Here is a 12,713-nt window from a genome sequence, read left to right on the forward strand (position 1 = left end):
GGTTTTGTATCTAATTTACATTTATTAATTCCGTCTATATCATTAGTTTTTCTCTCGTACTCGTGCAAACGATATGACGTTACTAACGTAATCAATAGTTAATAATTCAAGGGACTGCAAATAATTCCAGAAAAGGACTTAATTTTTTTTTTTTCTTTTTTAACCGAATCGCTCTTGAAAATCACACGTGCAAGCGTTCTAAAACAATTCAATAGTAATAATATTTCTAATTTATTCTATTCTTATATTATATAAATTCAATAATAATTTGAAACGTTCCGTTACATTTTTTTTTTATGAAACTATAAGACGAGTAATAAATGTAGCACCGTCGTTTGTGCAAACGGTTTAGGGATCAAATTGCGATAAGTAAGAAAAGGAATTTCCGTTTCTTCGCGGTGCTTTTAACACTCGTGCATTTCTCTGAAGAAACACGAGGTAGGCTGATCCGACGATGGTCGCCGCGAGAAAATGCGTCTTCCCTCATATGGCTTGCATAACATTCTTCCGGTAAATGGTGCGAACTTGGCAACCGCAATTATAGCGTACCGCAAACTCGTTCGGTGATTATCAGCGATCGTCCTGCCGCGTTACTCCGTATTTTCTTTTCAGACAATCTATTTTAACGCGCGGTGTTGTCTGCCGTCATTATCCCCAATTTGAGTAGTTAGTGAAAATCGCGGCGTCAATCGGGCTCACTTGAAATTGCACTTAGCATGTCATAAATTTATTATCGAGCTTTAACGCACTCCTGCGCTAAAGGGAGAACTTCCTTCTGCTGATTCTCTTCCTGCTCTCCGAACTTCCGTCGGGATGGATCTCGGAAGGTCTTCGCGTAGAGTCGGAAACTGCGCTGGCTTGGCACACACGAAGTCGAAAGAGGCTTCGCAGGTAATTGCCAGGCCGGCGGGTCGATAATGAGCACTGGCTTCGGGGAACCGATTACGCCCGACCCGAGCCAAAAGCAAAGTCGGACCCCAAGAACCAGAGGGGAGCGAAAGAAGGATAGGGATAAAGAAGAAGAAGAAAACGGAGATGAAGAAGAAGAAGAAGAAGATGGGGAAGACCGAGTACAAGAAGAGCAGAGAGGATCCGTTGGGAGGAAGAGGATCAACTCGGGTAAAGGGCGAGAGGGGAGGAAGTGATGAAGGAGAGATTTTAAGTCGCTTATAATCCTCCGGACCATAGCTCCGCGAGAGCGGCATTCACGAGTCTCTTCGCGATCCGATAATTCAACGGGCTTGGAGTTCGATATTCCGACTAATCTCGCATGATGTGTGTGCAGAAGTTCTCCGGCGCGCGCCCTTTTCGGGGCACCGATAATTGCGCGGCTATGTCTTTTTATTTTTGCCCCGCGCAGCAAACTGTCTGTATCCCGACAAATGCCCGCGAAGCTCGCTCGGACGTGCTTGTATGCCATTAATCGCATTCCCTACCTCGGCCGTGTATAAAAATCCGCGGCGCATTTCATTACCTCGCTCTTTGCGATACGTTTTTGCGCCTGTTTACGCAGCCTGAATTTATTCTGGTAATTTTCCCGGCAGTTTAATTTTGTTTCATATATATACGTATACACAAATAATAAAAATGTTATAACATTCGACTTATTTTCTCGCTCGGCAAAAGCACCGTGAGTTAAGCGTATAAAATGTCTGGTAGCACCGATACTTATTGACAGCGATAACGGATTGGATATTAACGGTATTACGAATTTATCGAGAAATAGTGAGATCCAATGAGGACGAGAAACAAATCGACATGCCGATACGCATCAATACTAGCGAGCAAAAAAGGAGGGCAAAAATTTAAAAAAAAAAAAAAAACGAAACGTAACTAATTGCTAAATCACCGGTAACGAGTTGTAGATGTCAGGCGATCGCGAGCAGCCACCTGTGCGGCTGGAAGGAAGAGAGCATCGCAATGGAAAGTGGAAGAAATATTCCAGAGCGGGAGCAAGGGGGGGGAGGGAGGGAGAAGAGGGATCGAGAGGGAGTCGAATGAACAAGAAGAAAATGAAGCGGAAAAATGGACGAAAGGAGAATAAGAAGTCCTTCCTGTATCGCGCGATGAAACCTGCCTAGATCTCGCTACCGGGATGAGGTAGAGGTAGGTGATCTAATTTCCCGGGCAGTCGTGCAGAAAATGATCCAGGCCGCGATTACGAAACGGCTTCCAGTCTTCGCCGGGGGCGACGAAGGCGCCGTTTTTGCCGTTCTCTTTTCGTTTCTACGTGCCGTGTGCTACGAACGCGGACGCGATGTTGTCAGCTACCTCTACGAATGGCGAACGACATCCTGCGTCTGCGAGATGTTACTTCATACTCGGGAGACCTGTACTTCTTTTTTTTTGTTTTTTTTTTTTTGTTTTTGGAGATCGCGTTTCAGCGGTGGGAAACGTTGCACGTGGAAAATTCTTATCTGCGAGTTATCATATGGAGACGCGTTTTCCTCTCTTGAACGTTGCCAGTTTCGAAAAGAAAGCTTCGACTTTAATTTCAATGAGCCGTCTGTTCGTCTGCTCATCGCGGTTTCTCTCTCGTGACGCGCGCACCGTGTTTCGCAAGATAAGCGCAAGCTGCACGAAGAGCGTCATGTAGCTCGTGGACCGGTAGTGTGGCGGCGACGATGCGGTGCCCCTTCGTGGCCCCGAGGGTCGCTGATCCCACAATTAACATAATGAGGTAGAAAACGTAGATATTAGCGCGAGGTTAGTTAATAGTGCGTTTATCCGGAGAATGTAAATAGTCGGTGGTCGCGATAAATCTCTCTCCTTCTATCTTTCGTGCGGCGGGATCCATCCCTTGCCTCTTCGTGTTGACTCGCGTCCCGTGCCATCCGATTCTCCCTCACCCTCGAAACTCGCCCGCCACCACGTCGTAAGAAATCTCGTAAATCAAAAGTGACAAAATCGAATTCCCGTTTGCATAATTCGGTCGTTTCACTTCCCCGCGCGTGTCCGCGGATCGATTCGCCGGCCCGCGCGGCTTCCTAAACAAATTATTAATCAACGTTACCGTCAGACATTCCCTAAAATTAAGCGATACTTTCCCAACTTGCAACTGATGGCCCTAGATTGATCTTTCGATTAAAGAGATACCGCGAAAACGTAACGGATAATGAAGAAAAGCAAGGAGTAAAGCGCAACGAGAGAATTCTGCAAAAAAAAAAAAATTAAGATGTGGTCGAGAATGGTATTTTAATTAGTATCGTAATCAAGCAGTATCTTGTATGAATTAACCTAAGAGAGGTTACGCTGAAAGACAGATATGGCATTTGCTGCGACGAGCGGCGACGGCGGCTGGCGTACGTGACTTCCTCCACTCTCGGCCGCCGAGTACGGGGAGGTGTAGTAGGCCGCGTTCCCTCTCAATCCTCTGTGACCGGTGCTCCGCAACACATCTACACGCGGGCTTCGTGTGAGATTCGACGCACACCACGCCAAGATCACGTACGCTAGCCGCCGTCGCAGCACCACGTAAGCCATTTCTGACGGTGAGCATACGTAGTAGAGATAAATAAATTATTGCGTGCTATTAATCAGTATTTATTCGATAAATTAATTTTTTGCCAATAAATGTAAGAAGAAATACGATTGCATTTTCAATATTAATCATATCGTGCACGAATTTTCTTTCTTATCTCGTGTCGTTCGTTTCGCGTTCTTCTTTCCACGGCAGCCTCGCTGCCTCTTAGCGTTTTCAGTTTTCTTTCCAGTGTCGTTACGTCGTTACACCGTTCGCTCGAATGCACCGGGCGCATCTCTCCGCGGCCGATGGTATCGCCGTAATCTGCAACAGCTGCAACGGACTTCTCGCGGTTCGAGACTCTTATTCGTTGCATCCCTGATTTCTAGGCTCCTCTCTTTCTTTCGTTCTTCCTCTTATTTCTCCCCTTCTTCGCTGCGACTCCCCGCGCAAATGGCGGTAGCAATTTGCAGGTGCAAAGTTCACGATGGAGGGAAACCGCTAATGAGGGAGAGTGGTACGGAGCCCCGATGCGCAACGCAGGGCACGCGTGGATTTTCAGGGGGACGGGTTAATTATCCGCTCTGACTGTCGGAATTGTGGTTTACTCATGCACGGTGGCTTTCCGCAAGCTGTCGCGCGCATTTACAATCGCTAACTTGTCTCCGACAGCGTTAATCTCTCCCGTTCACCGAAACTCGTCGAGCCGTAGAGGTTTTTTTTTTTTTTTTTTTCTAGTTACAGATCGAACTAGCTGGTATTATTCCACTGCAGCCCGCCCTTTCGAGACCGTAACTGTCCGATGGCGCCTCTCACTGGCCATAAATTAATTAAACTGGCGCGGAGGTGTGCGAACGGGTGTCAGTGGCGGTGTTCTTCATCTTTCGTCCGTAGCTTGGACCACTTCCCTCCATCTTGAGCTGCCCCGGCTCGCGCTACGGTTCGTTTCATAATTTTCACGAAGGGGGTGGTCCGCGCCTCTCGATACGAAGAGAATACAGAGGATCGTTTTCGCTTACCTCGGGTAAAGGAATTTTTATCGGCTTTATAAAAACATTTGTCAATATAATTGCTCTATATAGAGCGCAGTAATGACATACATAACTTGGCGGTATAGCTTATGTAATTTCTTCGGTGCTGTATCGTGCCGCTAATTACACCCTGAACGGGTGCTAATCGCTTCCAAGTACGTATGTACATCGTTATTATAATTATTACTGTATAGTCTACGGGAATTTATCGTCATAACAACGTCATTTGTTGTGTCCGGAGACTTTTATCTTAACCTTTAGTTACTATTCGAGTACGGTCCCTCGGTTCCCCAGAATAGAATGTACAAAAGTAAATACCTTGTCATTACAACGAAACAATTAAATCTTTTTTTGCATATTGCACATGCTATCATGCGTAAAAAAAAAAAAAATAATAATAGAATAAAATAAATATGCACGTGCAAAGATTCTTGAACTCTCCTTATCTTCGATTAAAATGTAATCAATTCATGTAATCGTACGAATTTAAAGAATGAGAACTTAAAAAAAATCGTGCGAGCAGCTAAAAATTAATTATCTATTTCTACTGATGTAAGTTAGTAAAATTGAACAATTCGCGTGTTGCGGTCACTTTTAAGCTAGTCCACGAGTTAGTTATACTTGAAATAACTTGATATTTGTCTCTTTTTATCATCTCGGGAACTGTAATCCTGCCGCCGGCGTAATGAAAGCCGCGAACGCGGGGAGATGGTCAAATTTTTATCGCGTCTGCAGACCGTCTTAGAAACAACTTGTACGTCGACGCATAGTTGGCATAAATCGCTCTTCGCCCGATGTATGGCAGGGGGGCGTGAACGGGGCGTAGCAACATAGTAACGTTTATTACATTGGCTGGCAACTAGTGAACTGAGCGTTCTCGCCGATCTCTCTGAAGGACCGAGCGCGTTAAAAAGCACGCGAGATGCCCATACGCAGGACGCTCGTCGTTATTTATCGATAGCATTTCGTCTCGCGCCTGGCGCCGATCGCGGGACCGGCGCGGGGAACAAAGACGTACGAATGATTTAGGGATGCTGTTCGGTGTCGTCGCTGCGCCCTGATCGCAAATCACAACCCGTCACCCGGAAAAGGTGCGAGAGACAAAGTTCAAACGCGCACGGTCGAAAGTAAGACACGCCGGTGCTTAGCAGTTTCCCTCGTTGCAGGTAATGGCGGTCGGTTCGATTTGAAGTAGAAACGAGTAGGGAAAGTAAACGAGGTAGTCAATACGCTTCGCGACGAATGTTCCATTCCCATTGTTTCGCCGGTGTGCAGGTCACTTCCACGAGTAAAAGATCGATCGTGTGGCACGGGTAGCCGCATGGCGAACGCACGTCGTTTTCGCACAAGCTCTCCGCCGCGTTTAACTAGAGGTGACTTCGCTAAGGGGGGAAGACCGGATGTGGTAAAGAGACACCACCATGGACGACCACTCGCCGGCATTAATTTCTCACGACAGGCGGTGCAATTCCCTTTTACGTATGTAGGGCCATCAATTATATGCACGCTCGTACGTGCATCGACACATCGCACGTTCAAATATCATTTAGCGCGATTACCTAAGAGCATGCGATCTAAATTGGAAAGGAGCGAGCGTGGAATATTAATTCTTGATTTGACTACGCCTTCCAGCTCGTAAATGACGTTACTCTCACGGAGAAAAAGGTGGCAACGATATTAGGAAGTCGTAACGGGATCGAAATTATTTGTGAGATTCTCACCGAGCGCAGAAAACAAAAGCGGCGGCAAAGACTTATTTTCGAGTCTCGTAATAAAGGTGTGTATGCACTCGGCGAGCGAAAAGTGTATGAACTCAGCGGTCGCGACATTTTTTTTTTTTGTTGCAATTGATTCGTTTGGAAATGTTCCCATTCACTCCGCAATAGTAAATTCGAGAGATCTTTTTTAAGACCGGTCGTTAGATTCTCGTAATATCAGGATGATCGTGTCGGAACGAGATTAAACGCGATCGCGGAAACTCGAGGAAATTAAAGCGATTCTAAAGGTAGCCGTGGGATTCTCGTAAAATCATGAATAAGAGACGATCGCGGAATTCTCGTTAATTTAGGATGGCGCTATAAATGATGGCGAAGTTATCGTAAAAGCGGAATGTTATTAAAACGATCGTCGAACCTGTATAGGTTATTAATATTCGCGAAGCTTGTATATTCAGGGAAAATCAAGTCGGTGTTCACGCCCTCGGGAATACGATCGCAAGTGCAATTAAAGGACAAGTTTATAATTGAAAGAAGAAGAAAGAGAAAAAGACTTACGTTTATGCTGCTGAGGGGTGTCGGGCTGACACCCCTGCGGCCGCTGCCGCCGCTGCTAACCTCCGCGTCCAGTTTGGCCGATTTTCCTTATCGCTGCGCCGATGGGTGACGATCTCCGGTCGCTCGAGTTGCTTTCACAATCCTGAAAACGCGCGAAATCACGTGAAGAACGGCGAAATGTGCACACGTTATCGGTCGCGGGACGCGAGTACCTACCGGATGATCTCTTTCGGTCGGCGAAGATACGCGGCTCCGATCACGACTCCATCTCTCGAGTGTTTTCGAGTAATTTCGAGAGTTCTTAAGATAGAGAGAGAAAAAGAGAGAGAGAGAGAGAGAGAGAGAGAGAGAGAAAGAGAGAGAGGTCTTCTGCCGCGAATCGCGATACTGTCTCTCTTTTTCTTGAAAGCACGGGCGCGATATCGTAACTCGCGTGGCGATTTAAACTTCGGATGCCGATAACTCGCGACGGCTACGACACGTTAACGGCTGCACGTGAATCGCGCGGAGTAGCCTCCGTTGAAGCAGCCGGTTACATTCATAGCGACGAGCGCACTGGCTGGCTGAATGGCACTCGTAAAACGTACGCACAGTGCTCGTCGGGGCTGGCAGAGCGTCGACGCGCGGCGGGCCGCGCGCGGCCGGCCGAAGCCGCGAGCTTCATATTCACTGGCACGGTCCGGCGAGGGGTGCAACGCGAGACGTTAACGTTGATCTTCACGGACGCTGTACAGCCGCGACGGCTGACGGGAGCCCCCTTTTTTTTTTTCGCCGATCAATGTGCAACGACGGCGCATCCGTGTCCCATTTGGATCCTTCTCGCGTGGCTACTACCTGATCTCCCGGCATTCGCGGCGGTGACGATGACGTGATGGCGCCGATGATAATGATGACCGCGACGACGGTGGTGGTTAGGTTGGTGGAGGTGACAGGATCGACGCGGTAGTGGTGGTAGCCGTGGAAGCGCGCGTGATTAAGGCGGCGACGATGACGATGAAGGCGACAACCGCGACGAAGGCGAGTCGGCGTGCTGCTCGTTCGCCTTAAGGGCCGTTCGTCGCAGACGCATGCTCGCGGCACGTCGCAGCCTCTCGCACTGACCGCACGTAACACGTAAGAGAGAGGTGCGTACTGTACTTGTGTTGCCTACCCCCTCCTGCTGTCTTTCTCTCTCTTTCTCGCTCTCCTCGCGTCCTCCTTCCCTCCACGCTCTCGCCCTCCGCGCCCGCTATCTCTCCCTATCGCGCGCCCGTTCTCCTCGTCACTTTCTCGTCAATTACCGTGCGCGCGGAAGACGGCCAAGGGGAGAAGAAATTTCCTCGCACGTACACACTCGCCGGACACACACGCGCGCGTACGCGGGTGGAGGTGCGCGCGCGCGCGCACGCGCACGCTCTCACGCCGGGGCCCCCTTTGAATCCCGCTTTTGCGCGCCGGCTTCTCGCGGGTATCCTCGCGCGGTAACTCTGCAGGGAACGACGTCGGCCGCGGAGTCCGGAATCGCCGTGGCGCCACTCTTTCTCCCCTCCCGATACCGCCATTCTTCCACTTACTTGTTAGTCCTCGTCCTTGTCGCCGTCGACGTTGTCCTCCGCGAGCGAGTGCCGGCCACGGGGCTGCGCCCCCTTCTTCCCCGCGTGTCCCACCGCGCTTTTCCCTATAATTTGCTCGGCGGCCGGGCTTTTTTTCCTTCACTCCATTTTCGTATCCTCCTCCCTCGCGCCGCTCGTCGCGACCCTGCCGTCGCTACCCTTTACTCCTCCCGCTCTCCCCCATGCCTCCTCTGCCGTTCATCCTCCGCGACGTCTCTCTTTTTCCTCTCTGCGTCTGCCTCCGCAACCGCCGCTGCCTCCGTGCCTCTATCTCTGCCTCTATTCGTTTGCGAGCGTACCTCTGCCTCTTGGTGCCAGCCATGAATCCGCGACCGAACCCGGGGGGGGCCAGAGGGGACTGCGCGGCGCACCGCCCATTTAATAGCGCTACGCCAAGCGCTTCTTTTCATTGTGCCGCCATCTACCGATTGCACGTCGAAAACTCTCATCGCATTAAAAACTCACGTTTTCACTTTAAACAATCTTTAGTTAGGACTCTTGTCTCACAAATTAAAGAAGAAGATGAAAAAGAAGAAGAATCTTTAGGTTGCAATCGGGTAACGTTTGTTTAAAACCATTTATTAATTTATTTTTTTATACAAAAGTATTAGTATTTGAAACTGAAATAATTAAGAGCTCATCGACTCGCGGCAAATTGTTATTTGATTTGTTAAGAATGTTTATTGTAATATATTTTTAGTTCTTAATAGCCGCGTTAAAATAAAATCAATCGCTCGCGTACTGGCCGCCTAAGATTCAAAAGTGATCTCTCCGATAGGTAATAATTATCGATAAATGCAGCAGCCGAAGAGAAAGAGTTGACGGCGGCAGGGTAGGGAGAATAAGCTTAATCGTTTGGATTTAATTAGCGGATGAGGTTTTTCGGTTTAATTAGCGGTCCTGCGCGCCCAATGTCGCTTCGTTTAAAGACGCGAATGCCATCGTACGAAGCTTGTATGTCGACTTAATTATACGATAGCCAATGGTCGCTCTTAGCGTTGTTCTTTATTCCTTTCGCCGATCGCACATGCTTGCGTGCGTGTTTTTATGCGCGCAAGTATCCCAGCCTCCGCAAGACGTTACATTTTCATGGTCAAAGCGACTTAAACTTTTCGTTTGAGAAGTTAATTTCAGCCCGCATTCGATACGTCAGAGACAATTATATCAGGGGGAAAAAAAAACAATAATGCATGATGTTTTTTTATTTGCACTTGCAATTTTTCTATTTTAATTTTATCGAGTCAATTATTTGGACGTTACGTTAGATTTCGATGTTTGACGGTAATAGAATGCTGCCGTATTTATTTCGCGACAGACGTAGCAATGTGTATCATTACGATCCCTTTTCCCAACGATCATAGATTGCCGCATTAACTTGGCCTTCTCGAAGATACAGGTGGAGTTCCTTTTATATCCGACGAGTCGTAAAGCATGTAACCGCGGTTCTGGTGGCATTAAAACGACCCACGGGCGAATAGATTTCCAGCTAACTATAAACGCTTCTAAGTTATGTGGCAAACTGTCGGAAAGTACGCTTGTTCGGGCATATCGGTTTCTCAAAAATGAAACCTCGTAATGCGATCGAAAGGCCGACTGTTTCACAAAAGAGTGCCGAAAGACTGTTACGACCGAAAAGAAATATGTTATCCCCCTCGCCCTGGTCTCTCGGTCCTTCCGTCTGTCCAGTGGAGGGTCACTTTAATTTTTGACCGGCTGCTGCACCGACGTGAATCGCTCGGCGGTATAATTAAATGATCAGTCGCTAATCAGGATTTATCGAACTATGAATGGGAATAGCTTACAATGTAAATGGCTTCTTTCTTAAATATAATTTTACCTTTCATCAATAGCATTTTATCAATTTAAGTTTATCTGATTTTACTTATTATTATTTTTATGAAAACTTTTATATGTCGTAATTTATTAGTAAAGTTAAATATTACATTAGCGAAATTCTACTAAGCGTCTACGGTTTGCGTGTCGTCTTCTGAACGCGGTTGTGGCGGCTTCGTCTTCAGATGTAGCCGTTCGAATCTTGACAAACGTTCTCGCGCTGTATGATCACCAAGGAACATTTCCTATTTCCCTTGATGACGGTCGCTGTTAGGTTCGAGGGATCCACCGCAGAACAATTTTATACACGATGTACCTGTCCACGCCGGAATTCTGACTTAGGTCCCAAGTTTTCTTTAGGAATGAATTAGTCACGTGAAAGAGCGACAGAGTCGGAGACGGTAGAAAGGTTCCGCGAAAAGAAAGGCGCGAGTAATAATAAAGAGAAAGAAAAACTATTTGATTGTAAAAATTCTAACTGGACTTAACTTAACAATCGATGTATTGAAATTTTTATACGAGCACTCCTCGAGCACGTACGTACAAAGCTAAGCTAAAATTGCATATCGCTTGACCGCCGACAAAGGAACGCGAGAATCGTATAACGTCACAGTCGTGCGTATTTATTAATTAAATCAATTGATATCTTTTTAAATAAGCAATTTTATAAAATAAAACTCCCGGAGGAAAGATGCAAGGTAAGAGAGGAAGAGGAGGAAAGAGCGCAAGATTTTCGCGGGATCTTTGATGAGTGGGTAGATCGTTTCGGCCCGCCTGCGCATTAAGAAACGTATAACGAACTCATTAATCATCGCCCGAACGAGAAACCAAGAACAATCTTGGGACGCGCGGAAGGAGGTTGCTGTCGTAGATGGGTGGCACGGATCGGCGTCCATTTGTTACGCGTCGTTTACAGACAAAAGCCGGCCAGTGGCGCTAATAATCGACGGGAATCCGTAGGATACGTTCTCGATTCTATTACGTCGGACGTTCGATAAAAATCCACATAGGGCAGGAACAGTTTAGGGCCGAGGTTTCGTGAAACGATACCCGGCCGTAGCCTCCGACTTTCCACTCTCCGACCCGAGTTTGTCGTACGATCAAAGGGAATCGTCATTCGCGAAGCGGCCGCAGGTGGGAATTGTGTCTGACGCAGGTGAGCAGGTGTCGGCTTTGGAGGACTATAAATTTGTGTGTTCCTCGACTCGAGCAGGGCGCACGAATTGTATCGAAGGGGTGCCCCGGCGCGGCGCGGCGCGGCGCAGCAATTTTACTCGCAGAGAAACGACACCCTCGTCACAATACGACCTGTTGCGTCGAACATCGGCAGGAGAAACGAAGAAAGGCAGCGGCCGACGGTAGATTCGGATAGAATTAACGTTTCTTCTTGGTTCCCGGAGCGCCTTTTCCCAGCCGTGAGAATTGCCCGCGGTCAAAGCGTGCCGCCACCATTGTGACACGGCTTCATTACGCAAACTGAGCTTTGTGTACGTCTCGGGGTGAAAAAGCGTACGCGCGCCCCAGAGCGCAAATATTCCCTTAACGTCGACGGTTCTGTCATCGGTGGATCATTCAGCAATAAGAATCGGCGACTTTTGAACTAATTTCCGAACGACATTCGCTAGTTCTTTTTTTACGGGGAACGAATTTCTCCCCGAAATTTCGTGAGAATAAGAATTAGGCTCGTTAGAATTGCAAATTGAACCATTAAAAGAGTTTTGTTATTTTTTTTATTTATTTTATACATTTAATATTATTTTTTATGTCATATTTACTAGGATTAAAAACAAAATTTAGTGAAGGATTATCGTACGAGTTACGCGATATTATTTGTTTTATAGATTTATTAATATCATCGTTCTTTACCCTCTTATTTCTTTATTCCCTTAATCAGCTTATATTGGTCCCTTTCATATCAGTGGAACTAGTGCTGCAATCTTACGAGAATCAGCAGTATACACTTGTCCTGAACGAACACGGTTCTTAAAAGTCGATAACGTTATCATTTTTTATAAAATCTTATTTTTTTTTAATTAAATTATCATCACCGTTTAGTAGATCATATTATTAAGTTGTGAAACAGATTTATCTTTTTATATTGTAATTTAATACTCGACATAAATAATTAACAAATTTTAAACTGATCCAATAATGTCAGGCTTTTCTAACTCGTTATTAGCCAATAATAATTATTAAGTACTTAAACGTTTCGAGCGTTATATTTCTGACTCAATGCTGGACAGTTTTACTGGTCAGTCACGAGATAAACCACGGATTAGCTAGCTAGACATTAGGTAACAGAGGCTCAATTTTCACTCGGAAAGATAATGAGTAATGTTCGAAGTACAAGATCTCGATACGTAAAAACGTGCGACAAAGGGAGAAAGAAACGTACGATTACAATAAGCTGACTCGGTCTCGTATTATCGAATTATATATATAGTATATTTTCTAATCATAGTAATACTGTTCCATTAATAACTGTTACATTAATTACAATTGCAATAATAAACTAAACGCA

The 12,713-nt window shown here is 46.5% G+C and overlaps 1 protein-coding gene across 1 annotated transcript in view; it reads left to right on the plus strand.

The window, feature by feature from the left end:
* The window catches only part of LOC139103361 (uncharacterized), a 156,873-nt gene that overhangs the window by 121,715 nt on the left and 22,445 nt on the right, over positions 1–12,713 (plus strand). The window lies entirely within an intron of this gene.

This window comes from Cardiocondyla obscurior, linkage group LG06 (genome assembly GCF_019399895.1).
Source record: "Cardiocondyla obscurior isolate alpha-2009 linkage group LG06, Cobs3.1, whole genome shotgun sequence".
Taxonomy (NCBI): Eukaryota; Metazoa; Arthropoda; class Insecta; order Hymenoptera; family Formicidae; genus Cardiocondyla; species Cardiocondyla obscurior.